The sequence below is a fragment of the Schistocerca cancellata genome, chromosome 7 (assembly GCF_023864275.1).
Source record: "Schistocerca cancellata isolate TAMUIC-IGC-003103 chromosome 7, iqSchCanc2.1, whole genome shotgun sequence".
Lineage (NCBI taxonomy): Eukaryota > Metazoa > Arthropoda > Insecta > Orthoptera > Acrididae > Schistocerca > Schistocerca cancellata.
The window spans coordinates 11,710,290-11,727,844 of NC_064632.1; the positions used below are offsets into that span (position 1 = coordinate 11,710,290).

Consider the following 17,555-nt stretch of genomic DNA (forward strand, 5'->3'; position numbering starts at 1 on the left):
ACATAACTCAGTGATGGCCCAGATGCATGGTTTTGGTTATTAGCACTTCTGGCACTCTCACACACATGTACCTGTCTGTTCATACGTGACTCATTGCCTCGGCCACTCATGGCGTGAGAAGTGGATGAAACGTTGTTAAAGGATGCACGTGGAAGTAAGAGGTTATCTTTTCACGTTATCATTTTCTGCTGAAAGAGCTGATAGCTAAAGATGACAGACCTTTTTCATTCATGGTACACAATTTAAAGATCATTTGTAAAGGAGGGAACTTGAAGATCAGTATGGCAGAATTTTTGTGAATATGTTGCTGTAGGAGAGCTCTCAACAGATTTGGGCATTGGAGAAATATAGATGCGGAAAAATATACAAGCATGCTGGGTCTACTTTGATGGCAAATGGGAAATGCGAAACTGACATGTCAGAGATTTGCTCAGCTCAGAGAGCCATATCATTCCGTTATTGTCATCCAAAGGAAGAACAGGAAAAGCTATTGTTGAACCATTTGTAATATACACACTGTGCAAAAGTTGACACATTACAACTAAGACAAAGAATATGCTAATAGTTGTGGAAGTGGACAATCTGTGACATGCAGCAAGTATTCTGGTAACTGCTTGTAAGTAACAAAGATGTCGGGATAAGCTTTTGATGTGCAGGACACAATGGTTGACAGAATTTGGAATTGGCAACTGCTCAGATGGGCTGTGATAGGAGAATAGAAGCTGGTCCAAGAGTATACTGAAGCACTTCCCAAAAAGTTCAAAAGGAAGTGGTCTGCCAAGAAAACATAACTGCTAGGAGTGAGATAAAGTATGGAAGAGAGTGACTTAACAGGGTAGTGATTGGTGAAATGAAGATTTTGGTGTTAGGTATGCTGGCTCTTGCCTCGTTTGAGGTAATTTAAGTTCAAAAAACATCAGGAATGAAGCTGATATTGCTGTAGTATGAGAAATACTGTCTAAAATGCAATTATGTTTGGGTCGTTCATGATCTTAGAAGTAATACAATTCAATCTCTCCATAGTGTTTATTGTCAAACTTCATTTCTTTTGTTCCCTACATTATGCAAATTCATAGTGTAAAATTGTTCAAATTTTTGTGGTCATCATCAACAGTATGCATTATGCTTCAGGCCTGCTTCTAAACATCTATGTTGTTCCTGTAGATGTCCTGTTGTTGCCTTCCCACATCCTATTAGTACATCTACTTTTCATTTTGTAAACCTTGGAATCCATGTCTGCCTACACATCCTGCCCACTTTCATTTAGTTTCCATTATGATCAAAATTGACAAACGAGTCAGTTTTCTGATCAGTTTGTTAATTACTTTCTCTCTAAGTAATTCCCAACATTTCTCTCTTTTCTGTTTGCTGAGCAACCATCAATTGTTTTGTGTTAGCTTCCACATTAAAAGTCCTTGTCTCACTACAGTAACTGAAAAGTGGTAATAACACCAATGGCAAAACTTCCTCTTCAAACACTTAAGAAATTTTAGTAAACATATTTTGTTGATTGAAAGCAATCCAGGCAATTCCTTTTCTTGTGTGTGTAATGGATGTCTCCAACTGATCTTGATAAAAAATCTCATTTTGTAACTGTTTCATTCCATTAATGTCATTGAAGCCAATTTTCAGGCTTGCTTTGAAACTTGATCTGTTAAGTTATTTCCATCTTTGTTAAAGTCTCTGCTTTATGAGAAAGCAGTACAATGTTATCTACAAATTGAAGGCGGGTCAGGTATGTTCCATTAACTCACATTTCTCTTTAATTTTCACAATTTAACACATCAACTACTGTGATGAAATTTGGACCATGGACATTGAAATCACGATATTATGTCTGAAGCCAAATCGATTTATTTTTTATGTCAGCTGTAGGATTAAGTTACTTCTTAAAATGTCAATTTATGACTGATCTGGACTGATAACAGGTGTGAGCCATATATGGCTCACGTGGCCCAAGAAGAACACTTTAACACAGTTATAATCTGTGGCCACATGAGCCCCATGAGGCTCAAGTGATATAAAACTACAACAGTTATAAAAAATGATTTCTCAACAAATGATTCAAACATTTAGTTTATTTGATTATATTAGCTACACAACATTATTTATAATTTTTTTTACTTGGTCTGACAATTTCCTGAATACAGGTCTTAGAATATTCTACTTTCTCAACACAGCATTGTGAATGTCACTAAAGCACTCGATGGACATAAAACTGTCACATTTATTGCATTTAGAGCACACCCTCTTCTCTTTCTTAGCAGCATCCTTTCTTTCTTCATTTCTTTGCAGGCACTTATAACACCACGAACCTCATCTTCGACTGCTCTGTTTTGTGGTCCATCTACTGTCACTAAGTGATGGCTGTTATCTTTGTGGAACAGTTGTAATGTTGCTTGTGGTTGTGGATCTTTGGCATTCAATAGCAGTAGAGTAAAGCGCTCCCTGAAAGGAATTATTTGTATGCGAGACTTGAGCCTTCGTTTGTCAAGTTGTACAGCACTTGAGCATTTACAACTGATGTTCTGAAAAGGATTTCAGAAACAATCTTTCAGTACCTTTACCTGTACGCCGAAGTGTCGTTGAGTATGAGCTCGTCTGATCGGATGCATCAATAAATGACTTGGCAGCATTGTAGTCCATGACTGCTTTGGGTTTCAAAACTTACATGCCATTTTTACATTTTACAGGCACCATATATTATTACATTTGATAGAAATCATCAAAGCATCCCATTTATCTTTCCATTTGATCAGAGATTTTTGTGTTGCTCTGTGAACATACTGTTCACCCCTTTTTTTCAGTTTTGCGGATATTACAGTTTGTGGGTTATCTTTTCTGTTATTCCTAAGAGTGCCAACAAGGTGGGTAGAGGTATTCATTAGTTCTGAAGCCAATGATACACTACTGTACCAATTGTCACAACACAGTGTCATCCCATTGTGCAACAAATCGTCAAGTAACTCCATAACTACTTTTTGTGAAACACAAATGCCTGTAGTTGCTTCCTTACCAGCATAGACTTCGAGGTTCCATGTATAGCCAGATGGAAGGCAAAGTTTGAAGACTTTTACCCTATATCTATGCCTTTTGTTGGTACATATTGCTGAAATGGCAAATGTCCTCTAAGTGGGATAATAGTCCCATAAATACAAATTTCCTCTTGGGGACAAATTGTGTCCCTGAATTTTTGTACTATCAGTTCTAAGAGAGGTTGGACTTTGTGGAGTCTATCCCTTTCAAGTCTAATTACATTATTAGAAGCATGACATAGTCTGAGGAGTATTTCAAACTGGTTACATGACATAATGGAGCTAAACTTGGTAAAGTATAGACTTGCTCCAATAGCAAGCTAAATTTAGCATTTTACCAGGCCCATACACATTGCAATGCCACAAAAAACTTTCCATCTCTGCTATATTTGTTCTTTCCATTTAGTTAACCTGGAATTGTGACTTGAGTTTTTGAGAATTAATTTTTTGTTTTAGATATTGATTTGTTCCAGTCAAAAGAAACTCTCACATCATTATGAATGAAATGAAAATGTGCTTCCTGTGGCAGTCAATTGCTCAACATCATTTGATAAAGCAGCAGAAAAGCACGTAGGAAATATCTTTGTCTCCTCAGTAGCATTTGCGCATATTAGATCTGTGACATTGGTAATATTCCCATCTGGTGTTTTGTCAGCATCATTTTTGGAATTATAGCCGTCGTGTGTAACACTCACATCCACAACATTTTGCAACAATGGAGGTTTTAAATAATTATGGTCTGTAGAGCTGGAAGGGTCTTGTGGGCCTAATGTATCTTGTGGAGAGCTAGACCCGATAAGAAAAGTGTTACCTGGGCTAAGTGTGTGACAGATACTCAGTTCCTCAAAGTCACTTCCTTTGTCATCACTTTCATTAAACTTCGGTTGCTTTGTTGAGTCTCTAACACAACATTCATTATCAGGCTCGTAATCGGGGTCGCTGCCTGTGTTACCAAAAATGTCACTTTCACAACTTGATAAGCTATCTTGCATAGCCTCATTCATTAGCTGTTCAACTTCTTCAAAGTTTGTCTTCTTTTGGCCTTGATAACAAACTAGGAAGCTAATCAAATACACAAACGTAACCTCAACTAGCATACAAGACCAATCAGCAAAACTAAAAAAAGACTACTGCAACTGAGTTGTTGTGAAGTATATCCCCAACGGTTGCAGTTAGGAATATCATAGCTACCAACTGCAAAAATATTGGATACTAAGAATATGAGAGTGTGAACTTTTAAACTTATAGTTGAAACTCGTTACCTGTGAGCCCTATGAGGTTCACAAGGCCTCGAAACACAACTCTGCATTTGAGCCAGATATGGTTCATGTGGCATCACAACCTGTGTAACTTTGAGCCAGCATTGGCTCAAATAGCAGTCAATGCATTAAGGATTTGAAAACTATCTCTAAATTTTCTGAGAAAATTATTGGTCTGTGGAATCTTCTAACCTGACTAGTCACTAAAGTTCCGGATTTTTCAGCATAATGTTGATGTTCAACGGGAGAAGTGGCATGGAGATATATTTTTCAGTGTAATGTAATCAGCTAAATCAGTGGCTTATGTCTCAAAGACTATTTATACTGGTTTTGTTTAAGCTGAATTAAAAGGTTAATTTAAACCGTGAATCCCAGGCGTATGGTAAGCCATGTTCTTTTCTGATTTATCCACATATAAAGCCAACCTACCCATATACATGATGAAAATCTAATGTTAAACAAGGGAAAATCCAGGGTGGAATAATAACAGAATTATGAAAAGAATTGTTGCTACACACCATACAGTGAAGGCGCTGAGTTGCAAATAGGTGCAACAAAAAGACTGTCTCTGCACACACGGAAATGCAACTCACACACACACACACACACACACACACACACACACACACACACACACACACACACACACACACACGACCACAGTCTCTGGCCACCGAAGCCAGAATGTGAGCAGCAATGCGTGATGTGAGAAGCAAACCGGGTGGTGGGTGTAAGGAGGCGGCTGGAGAGGGATAGTGAGGTGGGGGGTAAAGTGCTACTCTTGGTGCAGCATATGGGGATGAGGTGAGTGGAGAGGAGGAAAGCTAGGTATCAGTACGGAGGTTAATTTGGGGGTGGGGGGAGGAGGGGGCAGCAGGAAAAGTTAAGTAAAAAGAAGGTGGAATCGTTGGTGGAATAGAGGGCTGTATAGGGCTAGAATGGAAACAGAGAAGGGCTTGGGTGGGTGAAGGATGATGACTAACAAAGGTAGAGGCCAGGAGGGTTATGGGACTGTAGGATGTATTGTAGGAAGAGTTCCCACTCATGCTATTCAGAAAAGCCAGTGTTCGAGGGAAGGATCCAGGTGGCACAGGTTGCGATGCAGCTGCTGAAATGAAGAAAGTCATGTTGGGCAGCATGCTCAGCAACTGGGTGGTCCAACTGTTTCTTGGCCACAGTTTATCGGTGACCATTAATGTGGATGGAAAGCTTGCTTGTTGTCATGCCTACACAGAATGCAGCACATTGGTTGCAGCTTCACTTGTAGGTCACATGACTAGTTTCACAGGTAGCCTTGCCTTTGGTGGGACATAGATCCTTGTGACTGGACTGGAGTAGGTAATGGTGGGAGGATGTATGGGAAAGGTCTTACATCTAGGTCTATTACAGGGCATGAACCATGAGGCAAGGGGGTTGGGGGCAATGGTTGCGTGTAGGGATGGACAAGGATATTGTGTATGTTCGGTGAGTGGTGGAATACCACTGTGGGAGTGTTAGGAAGGATAGTGGATAGGACAGTCCTCATTTTAGGGCACAGCAAGAGGTATTCAAAATCCTGGTGGACAATGTGATTCGGTCGCTCCAGTCCTTGTGGTATTGATCAGAAGGGAAATGCTCCTCTATGGATGGTGGGTTTTGGGAGGTGGTGTGTGACTGGAGAGATAAGGCATGGGGGACCTCCCATATTTCACTGCCCATTGAAACTACACAATATCCTTCTCCATCCTTACTAAACACTGCTCCCAACCCCTTATCTCGTGGCTCGTATCCCTGTAATCTAGATGCAAGACTTGTCCCGTACATCCTCCCACCAGCACCTACACCTGTGCGGTCACGAGCATTACCTATCCCATCAAAGGCAGGGCTACCTGTTAAACCAGCCATGTTATCTACAAGCTAAGCTGCAACCACTGTGCTGCATTCTATGTAGACATGACAACCAACATGTTGTCTGTCCGCAAGAATGGCCACCGACAAACTGTTGCCGAGAAACAAGAGGGCCCCCTGTTGCTGAGCGCACTGCCAAACGTGACATCCTTCATTTTGATGACTGCTTCACTGCCTGTGCCATCTGGATCCTTCCCACCAACACCAGCTTTTCTGAACTGTGAAGGTGGGAACTGTCCCTACAATATATCCTATGTTTCCGTAGGCATCCTGGCCTCAACCATCATCAGTCATTGTCCTTACCAACCGAGCCACTCCCCTGTTCCCATTCCAGCAATACACAGCCCTCTATTTCACCAACGCAACCAGTCTTTTTACTTATCTACTTTCCCACTGCCTCCCCTTTCCCCTCGCCTCCATCTAATCTCCTGACTGCACCTAGCTGCCCTTCTCTCTCTCCATCTCATCCCTTATGCTACCGCAAGCAGAAATTCACCATTTTCCACTCCTACCTTGCTATTCCTCCCCCTCCTGTTCCAGCCTCCTCCTTACCCCCGCTGGTCCCGGCGGAGGTTCGAGTCCTCCCTCGGGCGTGGGTGTGTGTGTTTGTCCTTAGGATAGTTTAGGTTAAGTAGTGTGTAAGCTTAGGGAGTGATGACCTTAGCAGTTAAGTGCCATAAGATTTCACACACATTCCTTACCCCCCACCAATCAGTTTGCTTCTTCCATCCTGCACTGCTGCTCGCATTCTGGCCTTTGCAGTACAGTAAGAGACTTCCTGTGTGTGTGTGTGTGTGTGTGTTTGTGTGTGTGCGTGTGTGTGTGTAGACGTGCTATATGGTGAGTAGCAACTATTTTTTTCATAATATTGCTATTAAAATCTTGAGTTCTCCCCCATTTCTGATAAATTTAGCAAATATCTTGAATTATTATGGAGAGGAGGGTAATAAGTTAGTTTTCTTCTGTGTTTAGTCAGACTCTGCCTCCTTTCTTGTGAAGGAATATAATTCTAGCATTGTCAGGGCTTTTTTCATTAGTCTGTCTGTCTGCAGATATTCTGCAGACAATTTTGTTTGTTCTTTTTGTAAACTTTGTCATTGAAGTTAACCATTTCTGCTGAAAAACAGTCTCCTCTAGGCACCCTCCCTCCCGTCCTTTCTTCATACCTGAAATAGCTTTATGCAGCTTCTCTGGCATTACTTGCAAATTTCCTTTGTTGTAATTAGATACCAATTATGTTCCTGGTGTGTGTCTTAAATAGTACTGTGTAAAAATATAAAAGGAAACTTGAAATGGTAGGAGAAATTTCTTTGTTAGTTGCTGTGCCATTTTCATCGACATTGGTGAAAATTGGTGTCCACAGAACATTTTTTAAGTTTCCATTGGGTTTTCTTCTTAGTCTTTAACATTTCCAGTAATGGCCATTATGAAAAGGATAGAGCACTACTCGCCATATAAAGGTACAACAAAAAGATGACTATCCATTTAAACTTTTGGCCAAAAGTCGTCGTCCTGAAGCAAGACACACACCACTATCTTCAGACTATGAGCAACTTTATGTAATGGGAGAAGCAGTCAATGGGCAATGGGGGTAAGGAAGAGGCTGTGGCAATGAGGGGGAGGGGGGGGGGGGAATAACAGGGAAGGCGGGGCAGGGAGTAGTGCTGCTTGTGGGAGTATTCAGGGACATTGTGGGGACGTGGTAGTGCTGCTAGGTGCAGTTAGGAAGTTAAGGGCAGAGGGGCAGCAACAGAGTGAAGAGTAGAGGAAAGAGACCAGTTGGTGTGTTGGTGGAATAAAAGCCTCCGGAGGGCTGGATTGGGAGCAGAGAAATTGATAGGTGAATGGACAGGAACAAGCGAAGGTTGATGCCAAGGTTGTTACAGGAACGTAGGATATATTGCAGCAGAATTTCCACTTGCGCAGTTCAGGATAGCTGGTGTTGGGAGGAATGATCCAGATGGTGCAGGGCATGAAGCAGTCATTTAAGTGAAGCACATTGTGTTGGGCAGCATATTCAGCAACTGGATGGTCCAGCTGTCCCTTGGCCACATTTGTCTGTGGCCATTCATGGAGACAGAAAGCTTGACGGTTGTCATGCTCATGCAGAAAGCAGTGCAGTGGTTGCAGAATAGTTTGTAGATAACATGACTGCTTTCACAAGCAGCACTACCTTTGATGGTGATGCGAGTGACTGGAATAGAGTAGGTGGTGGTAGGAGGATGTCTGGGACAGGTCTTGCATTTGGTTCTATTACAGAGGTTGGGAGTGGAGGTTGTGTACAAATGAACAAGGATATTGTGCAGAATTGGTGATTGGCAGTATACCACTGTGGGAAGGATAGTGGGCTGGATATTCCTCTTTCAGGGCATGAAGAGAGTTAGTAGAAACCCTGGTGGTGAATGTAATTCAGTTACTCAATTCCTGGGTAGTACGTAGTCATGAGGGGATTGCTGCTTGGTGGCCAGAAGGTGCAGTTGTGAGGGGGTAGTAGATGACTGGAAAGACAAGACATAGTAGACTTGTTTCTGTGCAGGATTGGGAGTGTAATTTCAGTCTGTGAAGGCCTCACTGAGACCAGTGGTATATTAGAAGAAGCAATGCTCATCATGAGAGATGCGTTGACCATGGTCGTCTAGTGTGTGTAGAAGGAACTCCTTGGGTAGCAGCTGTCGAAGTGGAGGTATTCACATTGACGGAGATAATGGTGCAACAATCTGTGAGGTGGAGATGTACATTGAGGAAAATGGCTTGTTTGGTTGAGGATGACCAGGCAAAGCATCTGAGGGATAAGGTATTGAGGTTCTGGAGGAATGTGGATAGGGTGTTCACATCCTCAGTCCAAATGACAAAGATGTTGTCAATGAAACTGAACTAGGTCAGGGGTTTGGGATTCTGGCTGATAAGGAAGGTTTCCTCTAGACAGCCCTTGAATAGATTTGCATAAGGTCTCAAGTGGGTGCCCATTGCTGTACCATGGATTTGTTTGCAGGTGATAACTTCAAAAGTGAAGTAAGTGTGGGTGAGGATGTAGTTGGTCATGGTTAACCAGGAAGGAGGCTGTAGGCTTGGAATCGGTCAGTCGTTGGGAAAGTTAGGTTCATTAGTGTAGATGGAAGTGTCATCAGTAATGATGAGCAGTGTGCCATGTGGTAGAGGGAACAGGAACAGTGGAGAGTCAGGTGTGGAAATTGGTATTTTTGTATGGGACGTCATGGGTACTTGGGTTTATGAACTTCAGAAAGCATGTGAAAGGTGGGAGTGCAGGGAAAGGCAGGTGTGAGGAGAGAGGTTGACTCTGGAGAGAGGTTGTTAGATGGGCCTAGGGATTTGAGGGGAGACTGTAGATATTGTTGGATTTATGGAGAAGGGTCACTGTGACAGATCTGACAGCTGGTGGAGTCCTTCCAATAGGTAATCTCTGCAGTTCAAAACTACAGCCTTCGTCAGCAAGTAATGTTATAAGGTCAGGATCAGTTTTTAGATGGATTGTAGTTCTTTCTGTGGCTGTAAGGTTAGATTCCAGTTTGAGAGATTTATGGAATGATGGTGAGGAATGTTAATGGGGTGATTTGGGGGCAGTTGGGTTGGATTACAGTTGGATGGAGTGAACTGAGTCAGACTAGCTTCAGCATTGGCTTTGAGTTGAGTCTGATTGTTAATGTTGCCGGTGAAAGAGATGTTTCTTCCATAGAGACCAGGTAAAGGAGAGAATTTCTTTGATAAGTCCATTGTGATTGAATTTTGAAGTGGGGCAAACAGTAGCAATCTATCCTTTTTGTGATATTGCCGTTATTCCATACTGGATTTTCCAATGTTTGCTTTTGGAGGAAAGATTAATGACAGGGTTCCGGGTCTGTTTGGGTTCCGGGTTCTGTGTGGTGGTGGGAGAGAGTTTCTGAGGATGTGGTAAATGTTGTGGTTCTGTGAGGCAGGGTATGTCAGCTATGAGGTGATGTTGGGGATGTTTGGTGACTGTTGTAGAGGTGGTGGGTAATGGTAGTCCCAAGGCATGAGTAGGTGGTGTGTAGGATGGAGAGTTTTTTTTTTTTTTTTTTTTGAGGTGGTGGCATGTCATTTTGGATTTTCTTATTGTTTTCAGTTGTTCCATTTACAAATTTTCTTTGTCCCACTTGTTCATCTCTAGAGCACAGTGTGAATAGTGCATGTCCTATCATGGGGTTGGGTTGGGTTGGGTTGTTTGGGGGAAGGAGACCAGACAGCGAGGTCATCAGTCTCATCGGATCACAGAAAGGCGGGGAAGGAAGTCGGCCGTGCCCTTTCAAAGGAACCATCCCGGCATTTGCTTGGAGCAATTTAGGGAAATTGCGGAAAACGTAAGTCAGGATGGCCGGACGCGGGATTGAACCGTCGTCCTCCCGAATGCGAGTCCAGTGTCTAACCAGTCCTATCATGGGTCAATAACCATTTTCTGGACACACTCATCTTCCCTGTTTGCTGAAATTTCATTGTTAAATAATTCCCTGTTATGTCTGTAACCTTAATTTCCAAAATGCCAAATTAATTACTTTAAATTATCCCTAAATTTTTCTTTGTAAAAAAAAAACTATTCAAAATTTTCCTCACTAGCCTGCTTTGTTAGTTTTATAGGCTTGGTGTCTTAGTGGTAAGGTCCCAGACCAAGGATTCTATCCCCGGCCAGACAAGATTTTTGTGTGTTACTCTTAACTTCTTGCTGTGTTAGTTAATGAGAAAAGTGGTGAGTTGCAACATGGTAGGTCCTCTTATAACTGGCTGTGTAACTCAGTTAAAAAGTTAGATGACGGCAACAGTGTACCACCTCCAATAGCACTATGACCAATAAAGCACTGTGGAGTTTAAGCTAACCTTCAGGTTGATGTTTTTTTTCATCTATTTTTGCTCAGAATTTTAAGGGTCTTTCATCAGTTACAATTCTAAAAATGGTGTAGGTCCATTACATGTTATACAATCTCTTTATTATTTGTTAAAATGGAGTCAGTTTCATTTCTATTGACAGAGTGAAACTGCTTATTGGCTAACACTTGTTGGCCTGGAGCTTATTCCTCCTCTCAGCACTCAGTGTCACACAGACTGTCTGCTGTTGTCATTGCACCACAAAGTGTCACATCACTTAAAGTTGTTGTCATAGTCCAATATAAATGTGTAACCTGCTGTTCGGCATTGCTGCCAATACATGTAACTCCTGCCATTTGTAGCAGACATAAAACACATTCTCCCACCTTTTAACAACCATATCCCTGTTTTTGGAGTCATCACTGCGGTGCAGCTGATAGCCCTTCTGATGTATCAGTGCTGTAGCGCCAAGTGAAAATGAGAAGTAACGAGCAGTTATAATCAGAGTATAGTTCCATGTGGTCTTTGTAAAGCAAAAGTTTTACTGTGTCAAAAGCCCTATAATCACTACTTACTTTGATTTGCAGTCATTTATCAGGCTCTGTAATTATGCAGTCTTCTGCCTCATTAATAGAATGTAGACATAAGTTATTTACATGGAAACAATTTTTTCTATTCTCTTTGAGATTCCCTCTGTGCCTGTAACATTACTTCTACAAAGTATATTCCGAACTACAATATTTTTTATTAATGAAAAATATGTTGTGATGAATGGTGTAATACGTGGATACATAAAGGTACCTCATATAGCTTGAAATGTTGAGTTTTGAAGGTCACTGTAAATAAAATTATGAGTATACTCACGATCTGTACACTGACTGAAGTTTCCCGAAATTTAATACCCCCCCCCCCCCCCCAAGCCACTCTCTCTCTCTCTCTCTCTCTCTCTCTCTCTCTCTCTCTCTCTCTCTCTCTCTCTCTCTCCCCCCCCTCACCTTGTCTTTGATATGAAGTTGAAATATGAATTTTACTATGGCATTAAATGTTTGTGAGTGAGTGATAATTCAAAAGCAGGGAACAAGATACAGGACAAAATTGGTCTTCACAATTATATCTTGATTTTTGCAGAAGTCCTTGTTTACTGTTGTTTCCTCAGAGTTGGTGGAATTAGTGCTGTAAATTGTGTTTGTAGACAATGGTCTCAATAATGGCAATACAGGACTCAAGAGTGCGCCCCCCCCCCCCCCCCCCCAATATTTTTCTACTTTTATGATTTCCTGGGTTGTTACCAAAGTTGTCTACTCTGCCTGTCCTTTTGAATGTGACATCTACCTGTTTAAACACAAGCCTCTCCATATGTTTTGTTTACTGCTTTAACTTCAGCATTGTTGATAGTGGTCAAGATACATACCTGTCTCCTTTTCTTCCATTGAACTGCTGTCCATTTTCCCCACTGAAAAGCATCAATGGCTATCTTATTTAGTTTTTTGTGATGAAATGATAGGAAGCATGTCTCTTCTGGGCAGCCACATAGTTCCACACATTAGTTTTCTCAAACATAAATAATTCAATGAGGCGAGTTGTAGTAGTTAGTTGCCATTAAGGCAATAATCTTTATTCAGATATAGTTTTATCTCTCTCATTACAATCTTAGTTGAATGCAGCTTGTCTTTATGTATTTTGTCTAATTTTGTTCCTTTTTGTGTGTATATGATGAAAGGCCATACATACACAATTCTGGAATCATATAACATGAATGTCTTGACTCCAGATGTTGCTGTTTTCAGTGGTAGATACTGTACCCATACATGTCCGTCTGTAGACAACATCAGAATCTCAATCACTAAATCTCTGTCTGGCATGTATGAACTTCTGTGTGTCCAGAGTCACTACACCCCCCACCCTCAATCCAGGGCTCTTGCCAACTAGAAATCATAGAGGGTGCGCCATTCAATTTTTTTGGTTTGTGCTTTTCAAGAAGAGTTGGGCAACATACATCCTCCTACATTCATCTACAAAACTGATCGTTACAAAGAAATCCATGAAATTAAGCTCAACTGGATTCTTATCAGCACTAATTGTTTTCATGCCCGTATTTATGAAGGCATCAACTTTTCTGCACACTGTAAGGTAGCTTGTAGAGTATAGATGTAGACTGATCAAAAATTGTTAATGAAATCCTACAAAGATGAATTTTAAAATTGGATGAAGGTTACATTCACTAAATAAAAATTAATGATTTCCATATAATGATGATTATTGCCAGATATTTACTCCGTGTGATGAGTTGTTACTAACTGCTAATTCTCCAGAGTTATAGTTGTACTGACTAAAAAGAAAGCAAGAGGAAAAGTGCTGTGAATGGAGAAATAATGGTGTAATAGGAGAGGGAAAATGATTAAAATACAGCTGCCATGGCTTTTTGAATTTTAAAATTTTTCTTGATGCTTAATAGTGAAATACCTTGATGATTCTCTAGGCAAGAAAATGTAGTGGGTTATTGTGACTCAGTGTGAGCAAAGTGATGCCACTCCAACCAACAAAGCAGTATCCTCTTACAACAGCGTACTACACTGTGTCGTCATTTAGAGCTTCTGTACAAAGAGAATGATTTCATGCTGTCATTATGTGAAATAAGATGGAGATGTCGAATGAGATGAACACTGCCAAAGACCCTCAGACCTACCAACCTCCCAGGCTGAATAATATACTTTCCAAAAGTACAATACCCTTAATTATAACCAATTACTAATGACTCATATTAATATGAGCAGCCTATTCGTGAAACCTGCCCCATGCACCCTGAAAGTACTAAGTATTCCAGCACTGTTAATGGCTAAACATTCATTATCAAGTAAACAATACTTTGTTAGCACACACTTCATGTACAAAAATCCCCTTGTTGTGTTTCACATCCATTTTACGTAAAAATTTCTTTAATTTGTTTTTATACCCTGCACCTTAGTATTTCTTGTGTATACTGTCATACTAATTTTGCTTAATGTGTAATCATCATCTTGACCTTCTTGCTTTTGCCTTTTTGCTCAAAATGGATATATCTCTTCTGAACTATTTACATTCTGATAAATGATCTGATGGTTCTGGAATTCAAATTGGGTATAGTGATGGACTGTATTGTGAAGGCTGACTACTATAAAAATAATACTATAAATCAGTCACATTCCATTTTCATTATTTGATTTTGGACCAGTATTACTTTCTGTTCATTCATTGTATCTTGTTTCACCAGTATCCCAGTGTTTCAAGACAGATTTTCTTCAAGAACTGTACACACAAAGATTATGTTTTTCTTGTGTTACTGGAAGTAATATTCAAAAACTTATCTTCAACAGTACTGCTAACTTTGCACGTCTGTGATCCCTGTGGCAAGTAATGTTGTGATTTGTAGTGTTATATGTATTTATGACCTTATCAGTAGTAATTCCAACCTTGGTCATGCCAAGTGCACCACCATTGAAAGCAGAGGAGCATCACAGTGAATTTACCATTAGGGAATGGGTGCTGTAGACCAGCAGTTAACATTTACAATAAGGATATGGAGAGATGATGGCTGTAGTTTTCATTTCTGTGTTAGTTGTCTCGTCGGTTGATTCTGAACTATTCATGAGAGTTTACACTTGATATTTGTTTACTGCTTCATCACCTCACTATGTAAGGTACCCTAGTGCGTAGGACAGTGGACTTGCATTCAAGAGGGGCTGTTGAAATGTCTGTCCAGTGATTGAGATTTAGGTTTTCTGTGGTTTCCCTTAATTGCTTAAAGCAAATGCTGGGATGGTTTCTTTGAAAGGGATGCAGCTGATTTTATTCTACATCTTTCCCCAGTCAGAGCTTGTGCTTTAGCTCCAATGATCACATATCTCTGGGCTGTTGAACCCTAATTTTCCTGTCATCTTGTTAGCTCTGGTGTTCTCCCTGTGATCCACATCTTTCCAACACGATATTTTGACGCTGTAACTGGATGTCTTCATCATGTGTTCCCTGAAATTGTGTCAAGGGACACATGACTATGACATTGAGTTATGGCATTGAAGATAAAGTTGTGGAGACGTGGACGATTGGCAGAACACCTGATCTCTATGAGATAATGACGAATCGCCAGGAAAATGTAGGAGACTGTCCTAATTTTTCTTCTGTCATTCCCATCACATCACCTATTTTCTCCAAGATCCTGTGATTTTACTTTGGAATTGTAAATGGTGGATGGACAGGTAAATGTCCCGTTGCATATAAATTATGTAAAACTGTCCGCAGCTCGTGGTCTTGCGGTAGCGTTCTCGCTTCTGGCGCACGGGGTCCCGGGTTCGATTCCCGGTGTGGTGAGGGATTTTCTCTGCCTCGTGACGACTGGGTGTTGTGTGTTCTTCATCATCATTTTATCATCATTGACTCGCAAGTCGCCGAAGTGGTGTCAATTAAAAAGGACTTGCAATACGGCGGCCGAACTTCCCTGCATGGGGCCTCGCGGCCAACAATGCCATACGATCAATTCATTCATTATGTAAAACTTCTGAGTTACTGCTGCATCATTAACATACATCAGCGACATATTTTCGATAGACAGTAACCGTGGCTTTAGAGGGATCAAAACAATAAGCACCAGTGATGTTTTGTAGTACTGAAGAAAGGTACTCACCACTAAGTCCTAAGTCTAATGACGTCACCTTGTCTGATCGCCCATTCTTCCCTATCTTTTAAAAATTCATCCATTTGTTCCTTTCCCACTCTGATACGAACACAGAAAATGTTACATATTTTAGTCACCCAAAATCGATAGTTAAATATTACTGTTGGTAATATGCATCAGAAACACAGTAAAAATATGATTAAATAAAATTCTGGGCAATATTGACAAATTGTAGGAAAGTTTAAATTTAATGCTGCAAGGAAATTCAACAAATAATTGGTGGCAATGTTAATCACACAAGTTAACTGTAGTTCACATCTTTTTCAAGTGAAAACAATAATCAAGGAATTGTAACTGCTTTACGGTGTTGAAGCTTAGGTACATTGGTTTAATCACGAAGTGAATGTAAAGACGCACAAATTCACTGTTTTCAGTGAAAAGTTGTTTCAAGCCTTCCAGCAACTACTTAATTTCCAGAAATTTCAACCAAGACAGTAATAATAAATTCTTTTGAATGTTGTTAATCGTCACTTATAGGGCTATGAAATTAATTCTCTATTTTTCAAAAATTCGCTTGTTTTTTCTGTCTCCTGCTGGTCAGTGTCAAGACGGTGACTGCTGGATGCCTTTCCTTTGACTGTGGTTTTTCTGTTAATTATAGCAATATGAAATGTAAGTTCTTCTTTTATAAAGTACAGTGATCTGACTACTTAAAAAAGAAAGTAGATATTGCATGAATAGGAAGGTTGGCAAAACAAGAGAGAGGCACCATTTGTCTCTTCGTGTTACTTACGGTATTACAAACACTGCATGGCACTTTTTATTTTCTTTATACACCAGTGTACTTTTGGTATTTAATTTTTTATGTTATGTAGTAAAGCTGTTGCCCCCCTTAGTCTGCTTCTAATTGTTGTTGTGTGCTGAGTGACACAGTTAAGGCAAGAAGTAATTTAGACGAGGTCATTGTGTAAATGATAAATAAATTTAGTAGGTGATTGTTGGACATGAATTTTTGCTCTTAATTATAATCCCTGTGGACGAACAAAATTTATGGCAATAAAAATTCTAAAGAGGAATTCATTTCGGTTAAGTCATAGTAAAAGACCCTTTTAATTTCTTATATGAAAAGAAAGCTCTGCAGTATTAAGTTTGAAATACAGTGTGAAATTACAATTTTCAAACTCTGGAAAACACACAATATGATAAATATAAAATTATAGAGTAAGAAATCATTTCGGAAAATTCTTTATTACTGCAGATAGATTCACAAATTGTGTCTAATGAAAAGAAAAATGCAAGCACGTAAAACCAATGTTCAGTGGTAAGCAATTACATGTGTTATGGCAGGTGTAAAAGAAATCTGTGATAAATCCTCTGTACACAATATGCATCCAGAAACTGAAACAGTTCAGGTACATTCCTTTAGCAAATTCAAGTTTTTATCAATTTTCTGAAGGTAAAGTAATGAATGCTTCAGCTGAATTAAAAGTAATTCTCAGGCCGAATTGTTTTGCTGCATTGTATCAGATTGCATCAAAACAATTTTTAAAAAAAATTGAGACGGTCACAGATGTAGTACCTTAGAACTCCTAGGAAAAAATGTTTTTTTAGTTTAAGGCATTGAAACTCCTTTGCTGCGCTTCGAACTTGACTTCGTTTGACTTTGAGAACCAGACTGGTTAACAGCACTGGCAATTCTTTGTCACATTTTTTTTATTTGTGGCTAGTTAAATTCCCTTACTTGAATCAAACCTACGAGGGCACAATATGATCGATTGTTCCCACAATAATCTGCTGTGAGACATCTGTGGATGACCTACTGTTTATCTACAACCATCTTTAATGGTCCTACATAAACAGCACAGTTATCATCTACAGTATTAAACTTAA

The 17,555-nt window shown here is 40.1% G+C and overlaps 1 protein-coding gene across 17 annotated transcripts in view; it reads left to right on the plus strand.

Annotated features, from left to right (window-relative positions):
• Positions 1–17,555, plus strand: part of LOC126092534 (CUGBP Elav-like family member 2) — an 823,092-nt gene that overhangs the window by 796,799 nt on the left and 8,738 nt on the right. The gene's annotated exons all lie outside the window — the stretch shown is intronic.